The sequence below is a fragment of the Microtus oregoni genome, unplaced genomic scaffold, assembly GCF_018167655.1.
Source record: "Microtus oregoni isolate MIOR12 unplaced genomic scaffold, Mior012 000064F_ref0000363, whole genome shotgun sequence".
NCBI lineage: Eukaryota > Metazoa > Chordata > Mammalia > Rodentia > Cricetidae > Microtus > Microtus oregoni.
Genome location: NW_024543874.1, coordinates 4,896,955 through 4,910,875, shown reverse-complemented (window position 1 = coordinate 4,910,875; position 13,921 = coordinate 4,896,955). Strand labels below are relative to the sequence as shown.

Here is a 13,921-nt window from a genome sequence, read left to right as displayed (position 1 = left end):
GGGTCTAGCAGTCTTCTCGTTCTCATGAGGTCATGTTTTCAGTCTGGTGGGCTTTTAGTTTTACTCATTGGCCTAGTTTCTTTTTTTTTTTTTTTTTTTTTTTTTGGTTTTTCGAGACAGGGTTTCTCTGTGGTTTTGGAGCCTGTCCTGGAACTAGCTCTTGTAGACCAGGCTGGTCTCGAACTCACAGAGATCCGCCTGCCTCTGGCTCCTGAGTGCTGGGATTAAAGGCGTGCGCCACCACCGCCCGGCTTCATTGGCCTAGTTTCACGTCCATGACTCTGACAACAGGAACCTAACCGAAAGGCTTCATAGGAGAGGAAGGAGCTATTTGACTTACAATTCTAGGTTACTGGCTGTCACCTAGGGGAAGTCAAGGCAGGAACTTCAAACAGCTGGTCACATCACATCCACAGGAATGAGCAGGAAGAAATAAACATGTGCACCTTTGTTTGCGTGTGCTTAGCTCAGTTCCCCAACTCTGACACAGTTCAGTACTGCCTGCCTAGGGAGTGGCAGTCTTCCCACATCCGTTGCTTAAGAAAGTCCCGGACAGTCCAACTCAATGTAGATTGTAGATTGTGTCAAGTTGATAACGAAAGCCGACTCTCACACCAATCTTTGACAAGGATTCCATCCTTTCTCCAGAACTTTCTGCAACAGAACATTCTGTCTCCTGAGAACTTTCTGAACCTCAGCAACTTTGGGCTTCTTTTTCAGTCCTTGTAGAATCTGCTGAGAGCAAGGAGACTTAGATCAGCTTAGTGATCCCTAAAACCCTTGGGAAATGGCCACCCCAGTATCTCATCACACATCCACTCCAGAGTCCTATCTGGGTCAGTTCAAAACCCCCCTCAAATTTCCTTGGCCACTTCTCATCCACTGAGTTTTGTCTGCTCCTTCATCATCCCTCCCGCTTATCCTGGCTCAAACTGGAGTTGAGTTCTCTCTCTCCCTGCTCCACTGTGGCCGTCCCTGTACCTGTTGTCACAGCTGCCACCTTTGAATAAGGCCCGTCTCACCAGCTGTAACAGTGCTGAAGAGGAGTAGGGCATGGTGGTGCCCACCTTTAATCCCAGCTCTTGGGGGAGCCGAGATAGGTGGATCTCTGGAGTTCATGGTCAGCGTGCAGTGCATGATGAGCTCCAGGACAACTAAGGTTCATAGGGAGACCTAAGAAAGACAAACAAAGAGCATGGTTCTCTGGACAGGTGGCTTAGTTGGTAACTTGCGGTGCAAGCCAGAGGATCTGAGCTCAGTCTCCAGAACTCAGGACAAAACAGAAACAGAGCAACATTCACCCACCCCCATTTCTAATTGGTGGCACACACTTGTGCTCTTAGCCCTGGGGAGGCAGGCACAGCCGGGTCTCTGGAAGATTGCTGGCTAGACAGTCTGGCCAAATCGGTAAGCCAGAGAGCGAGTGTTTTAATTATGGTTTCTATTGCTACAACAAAACACCATAACCAAAAAGCAAGCTGGGGAGGAAAGGGTTTATTTGGCTTACATTTCTGTATCACTGTTCATCACTGAAGGAAGTCAGGACAGAAATTCAAACAGGGGTAGAAACTGAGGCAAGAGTTGATGCAGAAACCACAGAGGGGCGCTGCTCACTGGCTTGCTCCTCATGGCTAGTTCAGCCTGCTTTCTCATAGAACCCAGGACCACTATCCTAGGGATGGCACCACCTTCCATGGCCTGGGAGCTCCCCCATCAATCATTAGTTAAGAAAATGCCCACAGCTCAATCTTAACGAGGCATTGTCTCAATTGGAGGTTCCCTCCTTTCAGATAACTCTAGCTTGTGTCAAGTTGACATAAGACCAGCCAGCACAGGTGAATCTCTGTGAGTTCAAGGCCAGCCAGGTCTACAGAGTGACAAAGTGAATTCCAGTCTCTAGCTTGATGGGCTGGGTTGGTAGGATGCTGTTTCCCCAAACTGTTTCTGATGTTCTTTCTTACGTGCAGGATTTGAGGGTAGCATTAGTCCAGAAAGTCATTTATGGACAGTGTAGGATTCCACATTTGTGTTTGGTTTTCATAAACTGTTATACATTGATTATAGAAATGTTGAATGTAACAGGAGAGTTAAATGAACACATAAAAGGGTGTCTTCGGGGACTGGAGAGATGGCTCAGTGGTTAAGAGCACTGGCTGCTTTTCCACAGGTCTTGAGTTCAATTCCCAGCAACCACACGGTGGCTCACAACCATCCATAATGAGATCTGGTGCCCTCTTCCTCTCTGGCCTACAGACAGAACACTGTATACATAATAAACAAATCTTTTAAGAAAAAAGGGTGCTTTCAATACTTGGGAACGTGTTAAATAAATACAGTTCAAAAATAGAACAAATGAATAATACATAATTTTCTAGCACATAGATACATAAACTAGTTGAAAAATACAAAACCTTATTTATCTCATCAAGATAAGTGTTTCTAAGCCAGGTGGTGGTGGCACATGCCTTTAATCTCAGCACGCAGGAGGCAGAGGCAGGCAGATCTCCAAGAGTGTGAGGCCAGTCTGACCTACAAGAGCTAGCTAGTTCCAGGACAGTTAGGACTGTTACACAGAGAAACCTTGTCTCGAAAAAACAAGAGAGAGAGAGAGAGGTGTTTCTAATAAAATGTTACTTCTTACACTTAACAATTGCTTAGCAAAGATTTTCACATAGATATTATTTTATTTTCCTTTATTGTGCGTGTGTGTGTGTGTGTGTGTACATGTAAAGGGCAGAGAACAATTTGTAGGGTCAGTGCCCTTCTGCCGTATGGGTCCCTGGGATCGAACTCACGTTGCTAGGCTTGATGGCAAGCACCCTTATCCCTTGAGCCCTCTTGCAGTCCTGCACTGCTTTAACAATGTAGTCATTATTAATAATAGTGATAACTCGGTTCAAAGGAACTTTTCAGTAGATATGTGATCATAGGATTCCTTACCTGAAATTTTAATTTATGTACATTTTTGTTGCTTAGAGGTAGCGTGAGAATCATCATATCCTAGACACATTCAAATGAAATTATATGAGAAAAATGGATGGGAGGGCAAGAGTGTTGGGTAAAAACTCTGCCTGTTTGGTGCTTGTCACATAAGCATGGAGACTTGAATTCTAAAGGCACATGAAAAAGGTGTCCACTTGCAATCCTAACAAGTAGGAAGGCAGAGCCTGTTATGACTACTGGCCGAGGTGGGACCCCGGTGGGCGAGGGCCGCAGGCAGGAGACAAATAAGCCATGCCGACAGAGTTTGAGTGCAGAGTTTATAGAGAAGGGAAAAGGGGAGGGGGAGAGAAACCTGCTGGCTTCTTCAGAAGAACAGTGGGAAGAGAGCTGGGGTGGGCAGGCCTTGTCTTTTAAAGGGACCTTCGCAGCCATGGGACCCTGGGCTGGCTAGGGAACTGCCTGGGTTCATCCTCTAGGTAACAGGGGCCAGCAGACAGGCAGATCTACTGGGCTCCCGGCCAGTGAGAGTCTGTCACAGAAAAAACACAAAACAAATAGCACAGGGTGCTTAGCAGGTAAGGAATGATATCCTAGATCTATCTCTGTCCTCAACATATAAATACATACATGTACACACACACTCAAAAACACAAGCGTGCACACGCACACACAAGGCGATCACCAGTTCCTCTAGTAATTAGGTAACATTAAACGAGGCTTCCCCTGGGCTGGAGAGATGGCTCAGTGGTTAAGAGCATTGCCTGCTCTTCCAAAAGTCCTGAGTTCAATTCCCAGCAACCACATGGTGGCTCACAACCATCTGTAATGAGGTCTGGTGCCCTCTTCTGGCCTGCAGACATACACACAGACAGAATATTGTATACATAATAAATAAATAAATATTTAAAAAAAAAAAACAAAAACAAAAAAAAGAGGCTTCCCTTTCCTGTACGGAAGCTGAGTGGGCACTCATGGGAGGTGGCCCCCAATTATCCCAAACTCCAGCTTCGTGTTCATGTGACACACTGATTGGATTCTCAAACAATCCATCAGTTCCCAGCAGTGAAAGAAAGAAAGAAAGAAAGAAAGAAAGAAAGAAAGACCCCCCCCCCCCGGAAGCCGATTCACTGTTTCTGCTAAGTCTCCTCACTTCCCTGGGTCAAGCTTTGCCTTCTGTAAGAGCTAAAGGTTCTGCGTCCCCAGCAGCCTCCACGTCAGAATCAGCTCTGCTGACTCAGCCTCTGCTTCAGGTCTTACGAATCTCAAATTGAATTTAAAGATGACGAAAGGAGGGGCTGAGAAAGATGTCTCAGAGGTTAAGAGCACTGGCTGATCTTCCTGAGGTCCTGAGTTCAAGTCCCACAACCACATGGTGGCTCACAACCATCTGTAATGAGATCTGGTGCCCTCTTCTGGCCTGCAACTATACATGCATGCAGAGCACTGTATTTGTAATAAATCTTTTTTAAAAAAAAAAAGATGACGAAAGGAGATATCATTGATAGATACCCCATATCCTAAGTTTATCATTTCTATTGTATTAAAACATTGCAAAACAACTTTTGTTTGCTTGTTTGTTTTTCTGAATAGGATCTCACTATGTAGTCCTAGCTGTCCTGGAACTCACGGAGATCCACCTGCCTCTGCCTGCCTGGTGAAAAACAACATTAGAAAGAACAGTTAAAAGGCAGTTAAAGTTCTATAAAACATTGCATTCCTATAAAAAGAGGAAGAGAAAAGGAAAAAGTGGGTTAAAAGTAGACAAGAGATCAGAACTCACAAGCACTCTCTGCCTTGCTGTGCATAGGATGCCCTGCAGGACTCTACCAGCAAGAAGGGCTTTGCCAGCTGTAGCCCTTTGGCCTCATGGAACTGTGCACCAATTATCCTCCTTATTTTAAAAAAAGGGGGGGTAGATAAGCACTGCCTTTAGTCCTATCCTCTGCTGAAGGGGTGCTGACATGGTGTCCCCAATATTACCATCCACAGACAAGTCACAAGGTAATGGGTTTTCTCTGGCCTCCTTGCTCTGGACTCAGCGCTGGCCTGGCATTTGCAGTTACGCCTCTGCCATCAAACACCTGTCCTCACAGAGCTAGGGAAATCTTTTCTTCAGACAAACTCACCTGTCCAGAAGTAGAAATGTCAGAAACTCACCCCTTCAGTATCCCCAGCAGCTGCAGAACCTCCAAGCTGTAGGCAAGTAATCAGGGGAGGAGGCTCGAGACCCTGGGGTGCTAGCTGTATTGTTGACCAGGGTAGTAGTCTTGACTTCCTGGAACTAGGAGAAGGTGGAAGGGACACCATGTGACTGCCCCTGCCCCTCCGCCCTGCTGCAGCATAAATACACTTGGACTCCCGCAGTACTGTCCTTGGGGCCCAGTCTCTGGGAATTCAGCCACCAGGCTGTGAGGAAACCCAAGCCAGCTGGTACACAGGGAGCTTGTGAAGAGGCCATATGTAGGGTTCTGGCTGACTGTCAGGCCCAGCTGCCAGACCGTATGTGAGAGAAGATGGTTCCATGTGCTCCCAGACACACACACACACACACACACACACACTCCCCTTCCACTCAGGGGCAGCTTGCCCCTCCCTCTGCCCTCTCAGAATTCCTGTCCTCCTGAGCCTTGGGAGCATAAGACAGTAGTTACTGGATGTTAGTAAGTCTGAGGTTGTTTGTTGGGGACTTAGACTGGGATGTGAGCTCCCTGGGACTTGGTGACTAGCTCTAGGCCTGAAGGAGGAACCAGTGTTATTAGGATACAGAACTATAGTCATGGGTATTGGGAGGGGGATCTGAAAATTGAAGACACAATGCCCTAATGGAGAAGGCTGCAGCCGTGAAGGTCACGGAGAAGGACGGGAGATGCGCAAGCACCCCCTATCTGTCTTTCTGCACTGGTCTTCCTACCCACAGACCAAGGTAGGAATAAAGCCGGCAGGGAGGGAGGCTCGTCATTGTCCCACATGAACGATGCACTGCCGCGTGGGGCCTGGAGCTGGGAAGTGTGGGCCTCATGGAATATCCTTTACGAATAAGATGAGGGGCGGTAACTCTGTGGCTGATCCAGGTGGGAGGAATGACACCTTTCTGGCTACCTTTCTGGGGTAGTAGGAGCTTGCCAGATGTCCCAAGGACAGCCAAGGTCAGGGTGGAAGGACATCTGTGATGGCTAACCTTTGTTGTCAACAGACTGGACATCGCCTCTTAGGAGATACACCTCTGGGCATCTGTGGAGGTGTTTCCAGAGAGATTTTTCTGAGGAGGGAAGACCCTCCCTGAATTGGATGGTGCCACAACACGGACTTAGGTCCCACAATGACAACATAAATGATAACAAGGGGAAAGTGAGCTGGACACCTGTATTCATCTCCCTCTGCTCCTGATGGCTGATCCCCGGTGACCAGCTGCTCCTGCCGCCCTGCTCTGGTGAACCGTGTGCCAAACCGCGAGCCCAAACAACACCCCCTCCCTTGAGTTGCTTCTGTCAGGTGTTTTGACAGAGTAATGGGAGCCACGACTGACGCTGTGCCCATCTGTGCTCCCCATGGCTTCTGGCTGCCCCCGTGAAGGCGGCGCCCACACCTCTCAGACACGGTGCACAGAATACTAAAAAATTTAAATGCTTGCAATCAGGACTCTGGGAGTCAGGCAGCTGGAATTATTTCGGGAAATTTACAAGTGAAATAACCTAAAAGGCTGCAGATGCAAATGGCACAAAATTGGCAAGGGCCAGGGAAAGCAAGAGCAGCAGCTCATCCTTTCTCAGAGATGAAAGTGGTGGTCAGAGCAGAGTCACTGGGCCAACGAGGACATGGGGACTGTGCTGGGTTGGTATCAATGGACACAAGCTGGGGTCATCTGGGAAGAAGGAGCCTCAACTGAGAAAATGCCTGTCAGTTTGACCTGTAGGCGAGTCTGTAGGGTATTTTTTTATCTATCTATCTGTCTGTCTGTCTGTCTATTATCTATCTATCTATCTATCTATCTATCTTCTATCTATCTATCTATCTATCTATCTATCTATTGTTTAGTGATTGGTATGAGAGGGCCCAGCTCACTGTGGGTGGTGCCATCCCAAAGCAGGTCCTGAAAGTGGACTGAGCAAGCCACAAGGAGCAAGCCAGTAAGCAGCATTCCCCTACGGCTGCTGCTTCAGTACCTGCCTTCAGGTTCCTGCCTTGAGTCCCTGCCCTGAAGTCCTTCAATAATCGCCTGTGATCAGGAACTGCAAGCCAAATAAACCTTTCTTCTCCCACACTGATTTTGGTCATGATGTTTATCACAGTAAAAGGAAGCAAGCTAAGGCAGTGAGCCCCAGCCCACAGTGTGGTAACTTTAGGCTCTAACCCAACAGATGCCGCATTCACACCAATCATGAGTCAGGGTAGGGCTCCAATAGCCATGTAAAGACATCTTTTAAAAAAAGCCTGCCCTCAGACAGCCTGGTCTACAAGAGCTAGTTCCAGGACAGGCTTCAAAACTACGGAGAAACCCTGCCTTGAAAAACCAAAACCAAAACCAAACCAAAACAAAACAAAAAAACCTGCCCCTCACCAGGTGGTGGTGTACGTGCCTTTAATCCCAGCACTCAGGAGGCAGAGGCAGGTGGATCTCTGTGAGTTCAAGGCCAGCCTGGTCTACAGAGCAAGTGCTAGGACAACCTAAGCTACACAGGCAAACCCTGTCTCGAAAAACAAATACAAAACAAAACAAAGGCCCGGCCTGGGAGTGTGCACATGCAATCCCAACACCAGGAAGGCTGAGACAAGAGGATCGCTGAAACTTGGTGACCACCCAGTCCAGGTGAATTAGCCAGTTCCAGGTAGAGATCCAAAAGTAAGCTAGCAAGGGGCTGGAGGGATGGTTCAGTGCTGAAGAGTGTGTACCGCTCTGGCAACGAATCCAAGTTTGGTTCCCAATACCTACATTGGGCAGTTTGCAATTGCCTGTAACTCCAGCTCCAGGGAGAACCTCACACCTCTGGACTCCACAGACACCTGAATCCACTGCACACACGCACACACACACACCCCTGCTCCCACACACAGACACCTGCTCACACACACACACACACGGACACCTGCACCCACTGCACACACTCACACACAGACACCTGCACATACAGAGAGATACCTGCACACACTGCACACACTCACAGACACCTGCACACACTCACACACAGACACTGCACACACATATGTTTTTTTCTTTTAACAAGGGCTCTTGTAAAATTCAAGCCTAACAATATCATAGCACCTTTGCTTCAATTTCAAACAAAGGCTATGGGAGAAAGCTTTAATAACAGACTCCATGTGATTTCATAGGCAATCATTTAGCAGGTTAATGAATCATTTCACTGTCTTTACTCCATATTCCACTCAGAAAGATAAACCCAAAAATGCAACCTCTTCTACTGACCAATGTAACTAAGTACAAATGAAGTAAGTCACTGTGTACCTCATTAGCATGTTGCGTGTGTCAGTAAGACAAGCCCTCCCGTCCCAGCCCTGGCGAACAGAGATAAGTGATTGTGCACTGCGCGACGATACCTTTAGGTGAGAACTTTGGTTCATGCAGCAGGCTGCCACAGACGTTGCACCCAAAACCCGCAGCCCTGGCACCCAAAGTCAGTCAGCAGTGGTAGCTCTAGGTGTCAGCCGTGCTCCTTCCACAAGACCAGGTGAATACTGTGGTCAGGCATGCTGGTGGCAAAAACTAAGCCCGTGTCATTGTGCCCATCCAGTCCATTCAGCCAGGATGCTTCGCCTGCCAGGAAGCTGGAGCCTTTCTGATTTTCTGTACTCCGGCAGAGGCCAGCAGCTAATTAGGCTCTCTGTCCTCAAATCCATGATGTACAGGTAGTGGTTGTCAAACAGCAGGGCAAAGACATCTCCAAAGCCAAGCAAGGCTAAGTTTGCTACCTCAGGTGTAATGCTGAGAATATCATAACTGGCAAAGTCCCACTGGTATAGACCAAGCGCTGAACTGCAGACAATGTATTTTCCATCAAAATGAAGTCTTGGCTGCAGACAGATACTTCTATCCTCAGAGACGGACAAGGTCTTTAAGCACTTACAATTGATTTCTCTCCCAATTGGCCAAATCTTGGTGACCCATTCAGTATGTCCAGTGAGCGTGTTCAAGCATGTCCCAGCAGATAAAGCCCATACTTTCACAGCGAAGTCCGCAGAGCTACTCACCTGAACACCGCCCCCGTGTGTCCCCGGAAATGCTGTGTCCTGGCTCCAGAACTCCATTCCCAGCAGGCCACGGTGTTGTCAAAGGAGCCTGTCACAAGCTTCTGTTCATCGAACTTCACAAGGGTGGGTCTGGATGCCGTAAACACACTGTCCTGTGCTTACATCCCACACAGCTTTGCAGACAAGTCATCTGACCCTGTGCAGAGAAGTCCATCTCTGTAATAAAGTGCATACACTCTGGCACTGTGTCCAATTAATGATGAGGTCTCAAAGGCTTCGTGGTCCTCCAGCTGCTTCATCCTCAAGATAGCCTTCAAGTAAACCTTCTTCCAGTGCAATGCGTCCTGAACAGAATCATCTATCTGCCAGCCCAAATTCTTACAAGCAGTCTGCCACACCTCTGTGCAGGCACTTATCACCTTATTCCACTGCTTAGAGACCAGGCAGCATGTGAGTAAAGTCTGAGGATCGAGCCATTTTAACAAATAAAAACTGAGCTCCAGGGGAAGGAGTTTGAGGAAGTCCCGCTTGAGGAGGGTCTCCAGGTTATTGGAGAGGTACCTGAGCTGGACTGCCCCACTCAGACTAATAAGGTGGTCCAGAGTTTCATTTTTCTGAGCGAGCGCCCCGGGGCTCGGGACCTCGCACCGGGCTCACACCGACTAGGCCCGCTTGGGCCACTAGAGCGTCTCAGCGGCCGGGTCCGCTGCACAGCCATGGAGCCTGGACCTGCGGCCGCTGCTCCAGGTCCGCAGCGTCACCTCACCTGCACATATGTGCATGTGTATACACACACACACACACACACACACACACACACATACACACAGAGGAACACCTTAAATAAACAGCAGAAAAAAGCACCTGGCCACAGAGGGGTGGCCATGAGACAGGCACAGCTGCCTTCAGGAGCCGACCCAGCCAGTAAGAGCTTTTACCTCTGGCCCCACTTACCAGCAGACATTATGGCAAGTGGAAATCCAGGCAGATGAACTAACCTTGGGCTTCTTTGGCTCTGGGTGTCTCTTGAACTTTCCCATAGTCATGGAAGGTCCTGGGACTGAGAACCCGACCTGGAGAATCAGTGGTCTCAGTGGTCATTTTTAGAATTAGGCCCTGCCAAAACACAGCTATCTACAGTTGTCAAGACCCAATCTGCAAACAACACCCCCCCCCCCTTCTACCACTGGATAACAGCCTGTAACGGCTCCAGGACAGAGCAGGTGCTTGTAGGTGACCTTCAGATGGAAGCGTCTCCTGGGTTTGCTCCTGAAGCCCACCTGTCCTGTGAAGCAGGCCAATCCCAACCCTTCCCTGGCTCTGCTTGGTTAGAGGTTCCTTCTGAGCTAAGATCTAGTTTGTAGCAGGAACAGCAGAGCTGACCTCAGAGAGCCCCTGAGGCAGGGTGCCCTGCCCTTCAGCTCTTGAGGAAGCTGGTGTGAGAAAGGCTTAGTTTCTCTGCCATACCTGGTGCCTGAGGCCCTGTGGAGTGACAGCTCAGATTGAACACAGGGGCGGGGCATTGTTTTGTCTTTGGAAGCCTACATAAGGAACCTGGCTGTTAACAGAAGGATCTGAACCAGCTCTGTGATAGGCCCCGCCTTCCTGGGGTTGAACCTTGTTTGAGTCCTGGGTAAACAAAGTCTCCTGACTCAACGAGGCCAGTACTCAGTCAGCTTGGGGTCATTACAAGCTCTTAGAGGTGCAGTGTCCGGTCCCGCTCTCCGGGGTCCATACTTTACAGGGTAGCCGGCTTTCCCTCCTTCGGGAAGTCTTGCCAGACGCATGTTCCACCGTCCATACTGTAAGGATGTCCGACTAGCATTCTGTAGTATGTTCACACGCAGGTTTGTCCCAACCAGTCCCAACTGCCACGTGCCATCATGGGTCTTTCTGATTCACTGAGTACTTTCTAGCACTTTTAAATCTACACACTTAAGATAATTAATTAGTCCTGGGAAATTTTTGCATATTTTTATAGATGTCTTATTTTTAACTTTATTTCCTATTTTTAAAATCATAGTCTTGTTTCCAAAATTCTAATTTATACGTCATGAATGTATCTTCTGCTTCTGACTCCTTTCAGATATGCAGAGTTGGAGGCCATGAAGTACATCTGAAAGGGAACCACAGTCTGCTAAATCAGATCTATTCAAAAGCAAGTCTCCCGACAGTGAGATAGAAAGGGCTAAGGAGGTCCCGATGGTTAGTGGGGCCTGAGGATTAGATACGCGCTGGGAGAACGCATCTGCGCTAGAGTGCCAAAGAGGCTCCTAAGGTGGCAGACAGCGTCAAGTCCCCGCCCCCCGAGGTCCCCCCCCCCCCATCCCTTCTCCTTGGCTAGTTAGTGCAAGACTCAAGGGCAAGCGGGTCTGAACTCCCTAAGGAGTCATTCCCATGGTGGACGCCAGGTGGCGCCAGAGCCCACGCAGCCGGCTGCCGCGTCCCAGACAAACCCTCCCCCTGGAACGGCGGAGCATTGATTGACTTTCAAAGGAAAATTCTTTTTTTTTTTTCAAAGCTTTATTACATATACAAAAGCAAACAAAATAGTAGAGTGAAAAGGCTAACCCAGTTTCCCTAGACCTCAGCCCAGGCGCCTGCTCATCTGTAAAAGTCCAGACTACTCACTGCTCCGTCTGTAAATATCTATTACTAATTTGATAAAAAACAAGCACCTTTCCCCCACCATTTTGTGTGTGTGTGTGTGTGTGTGTGTGTGTGTGTGTGTGTGTGTGTGATTCCACCTCAATGTCTCTTTCAATGCCATTCTTTGTGACACGTTGAGCTCACCTGGGAGATCCGGAGTAGTCTCCCTGTGCCAATCAATATCCTTAACTCAGTCTCTCCTGCAAACACCCTTTTCCTAGCCTAGGCAAGGTCCGGGGGCCGTTAGAACCTGGCGTGTTTGGGAGCCACAGGGGGCAGATTCTGGAGAGGTGAGTGACTCAGGATGTAGATGACACAGTGGTGAAGTTGATGTTGAGGCCCAAGTCTACCAGACTGTGAAATCTAAACACAACCAACACACCGTCATCCCTCGTTCCTCCTCGAGACAGTTTATCTCCACCTCAACTCAAACAGTCCGGCCACATGAGCTGATGGACACCAGGAAAGTTTCGCTGCTGGAGCAGGAGCTATCTCTTCACCTGAGAAACAGTTACCAGCAAGGACAGCTGCAGAGAGGGGTGCAGACTATTACCTCACCAACCTGCCCCTTAGCCACGCCATGGTGCATGGACCGGTGCATCTGGCGTGCTAGGGGAGGATAGAATAGCTGGGAAGTAAGCTGACTGCACTTAGTGAGAGCAGATGTAAAGAAACCAGGGTCAAGTTCGGCATGAAGGGATGGAGCATTCCAAGAGCCCTGCCTCCTCCTCCTCTCCTATTAATAAAATTAATCAAAGCATTGGGACCTCTGCCTTTGTTTGCCTTCTTTTTTTTTTTTTTTGATTTTTGAGACAGGGTTTCTCTGAACTTTGTTTGCCTTCTATTGCTGGAATAAACACCACGACCAAAGGCAACTTGGGGAGCAAAGGGTTTATTTGAGTTTTCCATCAGTAGTCCACATCACGGGTAATGCAGCACGAATTTGTGGGTTCGCGTGGGTCCATGAAGTAAAGACTCAAAGACACCTTGAGAACTAATTTAGCCTTTCAGTGGGGCTCAGCCTCTGGGGACTGAAGCCGTTCCCTTCGCCTCTTGGTATTTTTATTTTTCTCTATGTTTACACTTTATCGAGTAGGTTTATCTCAAAACAAACTGAATGAAGCTCCCAAAAATACAAAGCCAAGTGCAAATACCTGATTCATGAGGTACCACAGGGTTCCAGGTTTTCCCTAACCAAGTTTTGCATAGGTTTTGTATCCATTGGAAACTCTCAGACAAGGTTCACATTGGGCAGCAAAAGGTATCTGTAACACAAAGGATGTTTTAGGGGCTGGGTGCTAAATCCGGAGCGAGACCAGGTATGGCCAGCGGGGTTTCATGGCTAGCTTTCCAAGGCTGCTTGCTATCCCTCTGGTGTCAGGCTGGTAGGACATCATGCCACAAGTCCATCATGAAGGGAAGTCAGCGCAGGGACTCAAGCAGGAGGAGAAGCAAGAACCATTGCTTCCTGACTTACTCTTCATGGCTTGTGCATCTTCATTTCTTATACAATCCAGGGTAGAACCCACAGTGGGCTGGGCCCTCTGATATCAACCATCAATCAAGAAAATGCCCCACTGAGGCTCCCTTTCCCCGAGTGTTCAATTGACAAAAAACTAACCAGTACAATTGACCCCTTGTCAGCTAGACATACACAGCACTATGAAACTATAACCTTTCCTTTCTTGTTTACCCCCAATATTTCATGTTAATATCACAACATAAAACATAGTCCAGGAGCTGGAAAGGTGATAGCTCAACAGTTAAGAGCACTGTCTGCTATTCCAGAGGACCGAGGTTTAATTCCCAGCACCCACATGACAGCTCACAACTGTCTGTAACTCCAGTTTCAGGGGATCTGACACCCTCACACAGATATACAAACAGGCAAAATACCAATGCACATAAAATAAAAATAAATAAAATCATTAAAAAGGAAAAGCATAGTTTAGATAACTGGGCATGGTGGTACACTTCTTTAGTCTCAGCACTCAGGAGGCAGAGGCAGGCATATTTCTGAATTTGATGCCAGCCTGATCTGTAGAGCCTTGGTCAACAAGGACAACCAGGGCTACAAAGAGAAACCCTATCTTGAAAAGTCAAAAACAAAACAAAACAGAAAACA

The 13,921-nt window shown here is 48.1% G+C and overlaps 1 pseudogene; it reads right to left on the bottom strand.

Moving 5' to 3' along the window:
- Positions 1–8,584: 8,584 nt before the first annotated feature.
- LOC121439938 lies at positions 8,585–10,934 on the bottom strand (annotated as a pseudogene).
- Positions 10,935–13,921: the final 2,987 nt, after the last annotated feature.